This window comes from Leptonychotes weddellii, chromosome 3 (assembly GCF_054177405.1).
Source record: "Leptonychotes weddellii isolate Sample4059 chromosome 3, ASM5417740v2, whole genome shotgun sequence".
Lineage (NCBI taxonomy): Eukaryota > Metazoa > Chordata > Mammalia > Carnivora > Phocidae > Leptonychotes > Leptonychotes weddellii.
The window spans coordinates 154,339,341-154,346,987 of record NC_138371.1 but is presented as its reverse complement, the minus strand read 5'-3'; the positions used below and the strand labels follow the sequence as shown (position 1 = coordinate 154,346,987).

The 7,647-nt window shown below is 33.7% G+C and overlaps 1 pseudogene; it reads right to left on the bottom strand.

Annotated features, from left to right (window-relative positions):
* Window positions 1–1,465: 1,465 nt before the first annotated feature.
* On the bottom strand, window positions 1,466–1,596 carry LOC115940467 (U4 spliceosomal RNA; annotated as a pseudogene).
* Window positions 1,597–7,647: the final 6,051 nt, after the last annotated feature.

Sequence of the window (7,647 nt, the reverse complement as noted above, 5' to 3'; positions counted from 1 at the left end):
TCAGATGGATATTATAGAGAAAATTATTATAATTTATATAAATAACCTAAAATATATGTGATAGGGTATTGGTGCTCATTTGTACTTTTTAGACCATTAGAATTGCATCATTTTTCTTTTATAGTTAAAACTCATTACCATATCTTTATAGAAAAAGAAAAGCCAAGTATTAAATTCTGCCTTATAATTCTAGTGAGCTATGACTTCAATCTAGTTAAGAATATTAAATTTAACTGTCTTTAAGACTACTGCAGTAAGGGGCGCCTGGGTGGCTCAGTCGGTTAAGCGGCTGCCTTCGGCTCAGGTCATGATCCCAGGGTCCTGGGATCGAGCCCCACGTCAGGCTCCCTGCTCAGTGGAGAGCTTGCTTCTTCCTCTCCCTCTCCCTGCTGTTCTGCTACTTGTGCTCTCTCTCTCTCTGTCAAATAAATAAAATCTTAAAAAAAAAAAAAGACTACTGCAGTAATATATATGATATATATTATTTGGCCATTTTAATGAACTTCTTATGAAATAAAAGTCACTTTAATTTATTTGCAAGACAATATTAAATCAAGATCCACATGCAATTAGGTGTAAATTGGAAGTTTAAATTTTGACCCTGTCAAACAAACAAAATGGAAAAGTTTTATTGTGAAACACTATTCAAGAACAATAAAAAATATTAAATTCTCAAAACCCAACTTAACCAAACAAATGGGAATACATGTGTTAGATAAATGTGGGAAGTCATCACTGCATGATACTGAATGATTGATTCCCTATCTCCTACTATGTATAGACATGTGTGTGTCTGAACCCATTTGATAGTTAAATTACTGAAAGCTTTCTGATTATCAAATATTTGCTAAAAATAAATACATAAAAGATTCCTTGGGGCTCCTAGGTGGCTCAGATGGTTAAGCGACTGCCTTCGGCTTGGGTCGTGATCCCAGGTCCTGGGATGGAACCCCACATCCGGCTCCTGGCCCAGCAGGGAGCCTGCTTCTCCCTCTGCTTCCCCCTGCTCATGCTCTCTCTGTATCTCTGTGTCTCGAATTAATAAATAAAATCTTAAAAAAGTAAAGAGTTCCAATGAGTGCATTAGTATTTATGAGCTTCAAAGAGGGTAAAACTATTAAAATCCCTTCCCAGAATTATGATCAGAATGAGAAATTTAATTTCTCTGCTATTATATGTTTAATTATATTTGAGTAGTATAGGAAATAAGTTTTCAGACTTAAAAGATATATGGAAGACCAAGATAGAGTTACATTTCATAAACAAAATAGCTGTGCAGATCTTTTGATAACTCTTTCTAATTTATGTAGACATATTTTTCAAAGCCTACTGCAAATACTGAAATTTGCATATAATGTGGAATCTTGGAGATTAGAAAACATCAGAAACACCTCATATTTAATGTCAGGTGAGGTACAGTATTCCAAAATGAATGCATCGTTTTTAAAATATCGATTAAAGATTTTGTTTGGAACAATGTCAATAACTGAGCTACCTTTTATGTATACAGAAGGAATTCTATGTTCCTATTTTAATTAGCAATAATCTTACCTCGGATAAACCTCATTGGCTACGATACTGCCATTGCACAAAGCTTCTATGTTCCTATTTTAGAACAATAAATGGCATGATACCTATCCTGAAGTTTACACCATGAACTATTTAAATTTTTTATAGTTATTATATAACCAAATGTAGCCATGTTAAGAATTTCAAGTAATTATAGCCGTGTTAAGAATTTCAAGAAATTGTGGCATAGAATTAAACCAAGAATATTAGGTATATTCTTTTCCAAAGCAAGTGTACATAGATTATAATAGTATTTAGTATGCAATAAACACAGTAATAAAGACAAAAATATTTATTATGAGAATAAATTAGTAGTAGTAGATCTCAGCTGCAACTATTCTATGAAGTATAAAACCTTAAGCTTTAACATGTAATATTACATGTTAATAGGGAAAAATTACAAGATTCCAGGAATCACCAAATAGATGTTATAGATACTAAACACTCAGTAAATGAACTAGAAAGTGGGCTCTTACGATACCAGCATTTTGTTGTTCATGCTTTTGTCCTTTTGTGTGATTCCCTTTCTTTTAAAATGAAAAAGATCCATGACTTGCTTCTAACCAATAGACTATGGCAAAGGTATGCCACGCCTGTGATTTCATTAAATAAGGCTCGATTTTGCTGTAAGAACCACCTAGTCTCTACATGTGGGTGGTTGGCTTAAGAAGCAAATTGCCAGAATTCCTACAACTGTAGGAAATGAATTCTACCAACAACCTAATGGAGCTGGGAAGTAGATTCTTCCCTGGCTGAGCCTCCAGATTACAAACCAGCCCTGAAAGACCTTTGATTTCAGCTTTGTGAGACCTTAAGAAATGACCCATCCAATTCATGCTTGGATTTCTGACCTATAGTAACTGTGAGATAACAAATGTGTATTGTTTTAAGCTGTTAAGATTTTCATAATTTGTTATGCAGTATATAAAACTAATAGAGATAGTTAAAAATAAAACCAGTAGGTTTCTGGGAAAGAAAATATCATCATTGCTTTCTTGGCAAGGAAGAGGTATATTACTCAGGTATGTGACAGCAGGTTTCCCTGAGGAGATATTGCAAGCATACTGTGAGTGCTCTTTGAACATGAATGTTCATTTAAAGGTTAGTCACTTTTTATAGCTGATGCCTAGTTTTATTTAAATGAATTATTCAAAATTAAAGAGAGTACACAGATAAAGATATCAAATAAAGAATAAATTTTTACTTTTCAGGAAAATTCTACCTGTGGTAACTGGGAAGTTAAGCTAAAGGAAAATCATTGCAACTTATAAACAAAACAATAACAGTTTTATAAAAGTCACAGATTCTGGAAAGTCATAGACTTTATAAAAGTGACAGGACAAAAGCCTAAGAGGAGGGCATGGTAGAATGAAGATCAAAAGGGGAAAAAAGGCATTTTATGAACATGAAGCAGTTTTGTTATGGCACCATTTTCCTATAGCTTGAATCTATTAAATAATAGAAAATGAATAAAATAAAGATTACAAAAGCTATATTAATTTTGAGAATATAGAACATCCCCACAAAAGGACATTCTTGAAAAAGGAGACAAAAAAACAGATCCTTACATACAGAGAACAAACTGCTGGTTGCCAGAAGGGGGAAGGGTTGGGGATGGGTGAAAAATGGGTAAAATGGAATAAAAGTAGACTTATTGTGATAAGCACCGAGCAATGTATAGAATTGTTGGATCATTATATTGTACACCTGAAACTAGTATCACACTGTATGTTAATTATACTTGACTAAAAAAAGAAGACTTTTGGAGAGTTATAACTTTTAAGATATGACAAAGTTAATTCGTATATCAGGACCCACAAAAGGGGGGCTGCCCCAAACCTCAACCTAAGTCAGCCTACACTTACGGGAAATACCCCTCAAGGAAACTTAACATACACCAATCATGATCCTCCAATTCACTGTTAGCTAGCTTATCTTACCCTAGAAAATAGGAGCTGCTAGCCTTATAAGGAAATCCCTGACCTCCTAGCCAACCATGCCCTGTTCCTGCATTGCCTCTTTTAACACTCTATAAAACTTGCTCTTTCCCCAGATCCCTCATGAAGAGTACTCCACTGCTTGTGAGGCATTGTAGTCCCTTAATCCATGAGTTGTTTGCCCTTGAATAAAGGACATCACAATTGTTGTCACGTTGTTTTTGTTTTGTCATTTAACAGACATATTTTTTATTTTTTTAAAGATTTTATTTATTTACTTGAAAGAGTCAGAGAAAGTCAGAGAGAGAGAGAGAAAGAAAGCACCTGGCGGGGGGGGGGGGGCGGTGCAGAGAGGGAGAAGCAGGCTCCCTGCTGAGCAAGGAGCTCGAGGAGGGCCTCAATCCCAGGACTCTGGGATCATGACCTCAGCTGAAGGCAGACACTTAACTGACTGAGCCACCCAGACAACTCTAACAGACATATTATTTGTCTCATTATTAAAACTGAATAAATATAATGCATCACTTGAGTTTTCATATAATCAATAGGAATTGAACCCTGAACCTGGGCAGCAGGACCATTAAAGGAAGAGTGGGTAGGGCTCTGGAGTTGGAAGATCATGATCTGAAATCCTCTCAAAGTCCCTGATGATATCAGAATGACCAAGGAACTGAAACACAGATAAAACTATAAGGACTCCTAAAGTCTTCATATTCAAAAAATAAGTATTTTAAAATGGCAAGTGGATAATAAATTCAAATTCAAATCTCTCAAAATATTTAAAACAATATAGTAGAGTCACAGATAAATGGAAATCACCTTTTCTCTATTTTCCCAAATTGAAGATGGCAAATACATAGTATGTCTTGCCTGAAAACTGACCATTGCTGAAAAGTGTCAAAGACCAATGAGAATCTAAAATACTAGGCTCTGTCAAAACTCTGATTTTTTTTCTTATCCAAAAGGAAGAAGCATCAGTGTGGCTACATTGTCCCTTTTCACCTGAGGGAATATTTTCTTATGTCTAAAAAGAGAAAAAAAGCAAAGGAGGAAATCCAAATGCAAATTGTATGTTCATTTTAAGTTCCCAGTTTTTTACTTTCTATTACAGTTACTGACATAAAATTAAGGAGATGCATGAGAAAGTGTAATTGATCACTTTCATTATTGTTAAGTCTATCAAATCTTGACAATCTGAGGAATAATATCCACTGTGTCCATCACTACTTACTAGTATGATTAACTGACATTTGCTGAGATCATCATAAACATGATATTTTATCAACTGAGATGAAAATACTTTTGGATTTGAATTATTTAGTTCTGAGTATTTCAACACTTATTTTATTCATGTCCATAATCATATGATATTAACACAGAAGTGAGGTCAGAAGTGGGGTTATTTCTCAATGTCTTAGCCTGCATTTGTCTCAGACTCACCTCATTCTAATACGTTGGTCCTACAAGTTACTTCCTGTTTCATCTTATTCCAGGTATCAAAATCCTTCTTAGCTTCAAAAAAAAAAAAAAAATCCTTCTTAGTGACTGAATAATCATCAGTCTACAACTATAAATGAAATTAACAAATATACATTGTATTAATACTTTTTGCAAATCAGAGGAGTGAAAAAATAACTTATGTAGAGACCTCCATTTAATTTATACACAGTTGTTCTGTCTGGCCTTTTACACCAATATACAATTTTTTTTTAGCTATATAACCTAGAAATCAGTTCCTTTTTATATGAGGTAACTAAGTTTCTTTAAAGATGAAATTGAAAAAAAGAGAACATAAAATGACAAAATATATTTTTAAAATTATAAATTATCTTTTGAATCTTTGACTCCTGAACATTTGCATGATATGTTATGCTCCTTTTGATTAGTATAAGATCTAGAGACTTACATTGCCAGTGTTTGCTATGTCCCACTGATTAGCACTCTATTTTGGAAAATAAAATTAATTTAAAATCAGGTATATTAAAGTAAAACAGGAAAACATGAGGTAGGACACTGCACATATCTGGTATTCAAAATTACTTTAACATTGTCAAAAAGCAGTTCTTTAACTTACCTTATATTTATAAAAATTCAAATAAAATAAAAAGGTGAAGTATTAAGAAAATAAAACATTTCAAAGTGAGTGTGCATGTATTTGTGTGTGTCTGTGTGTAATATTTTACTGAATCATTTGGGAGTAAATTTCTTTTTTTTTTTTTTAAAGATTTTTATTTATTTATTTGACAGAGAAAGACACAGTGAAAGAGGGAACACAAGCAGGGGGAGAGGGAAAGGGAGAAGCAGACTCCTCGCTGAGCAGGGAGCCTGATGCAGGGCTCGATCCCAGGACCCTGGGACCATGACCTGAGTCGAAGGCAGACGCTTAACGACTGAGCCACCTAGGCGTTCCGGGAGTAAATTTCATGCACTGAGCCTTTTATTCCTAAATATTTCCATGTATATTTTCCCCACACAAGAGAATTTTCTTATATAACAACAGTACAATTTTGAAATAAGTAAACTAAATATTGATACCAGAGTTGTCCTTAAGTTGTGTAGGACTCAAGGAAAACATTTTTATTGTTCCCTCTTCTATATACATAATTTATTTTAAAATGTACTAGAAAACTTATGGGTTCATATGGTAATTTTATGATTTAAAATAATGGGTAGAGAAGAGTATTTGTTTTTTGTTCAAACACTGTGTATGAAGATTCTTCATAGTATGTAAGTACCATCTCCTCTTGGTCAGGTCTAAGAACCATCTCTTAATCTTTTCATTTGTCAAAAAGTGCCATTGTTGGCTGATTTGGTATCTCCCAACATGAATAACACACATTATTTACTCACATACCATGGCCCATTAGGGCCAGTATACATGAACCAATAGAGATCATCTTGCCTCTGCTGCTTCATAACACCACTTATTTGTTACTGGCCACATCATTACTCATGATGCTGCTCATACAATGTACCACCATATATACTTGCTTTCAATGACTCTCCCAAATTTTGTTAGCATGTTTCATTGATGATAAGGCAAGTCTTACCCAGAATATGCAGGCAGTGGGAACAATCTTTCATTTCATGGTTGTACTAAATTTGTGTTCAGAATTTTATTGTGTAAACACAGAACACGTTTCCAGCCATGGAATCTTTTGAAATCTTTAGGCTATAATCATTACACTTCTGGCTTTGATTTCTTCCAATATTGATCATACCCATGCCTTTTACATAGTACCACTAGCAGGGAGGATAGAAAAGAGTGGTCCTTTTTATGCATGGAATGCCTTCCCCTCAAACAGTGTGTATTAAGTCTGACCTGAGAGAGCAGAATAATACCATATAAATCAGTAGCAAGAGAAGACATTCATTGAGAGGGAACAAGATCAAAGATCTTTATGTTCACTTAGAGATATTTTATAATTTAAGGTCTATACATTTAGATCAGTGCCCATTTTGAGTTAATTTTAGTATGTGGTACAAAGTATGGGTTGAAGTTCATTTTTTTACACATGTACATCCACTTTTATCAAGGTCATTTATTGCAAAGACTATACTTTCTCTATTAAATTACCCTAGCACTTTTGTAAAAATATCACCTAACCATAAATATGTGGGTCTATTTGTGGAATATATTATTTTGCATTGATCTGTCTACTTTGACACATTGCTGTATTCCCCTGATTATTGTAGCTTTATAATAAGATTGACAACAGATAGTATAAGTCCTATAAATCTTTTTTTCTTTTAATGTATTTTAACCATACTATACCTTTTGCATATCAATATGACTTTTTAAATATGCTTGTCTGCTTCTATAAAAGAGCCTGATGGTATTTTAATGTGATTTCATTAAGCCTATAGATCAACTTGGGAAAAATATACATCTTAACAACACTGAATCTTCAAATCCATATACCCAGTGTATCTCTTTGTTTATGCACATCTTTAGTTTCCTTCAGCAATGTTTAGTAGTTCATGATGTTGCACTAAAAATAACATTTAGGGTTTTATTGCCAAAGGAGAATCACAACAGCCATAATGAGATTGCTTACAAATCTATAGCTTTTTTTTTTTTGTAAAAGAATAATATGCTAGTAAAAGACTAAAATAAACATATGCATGAAGGTCAAAATCT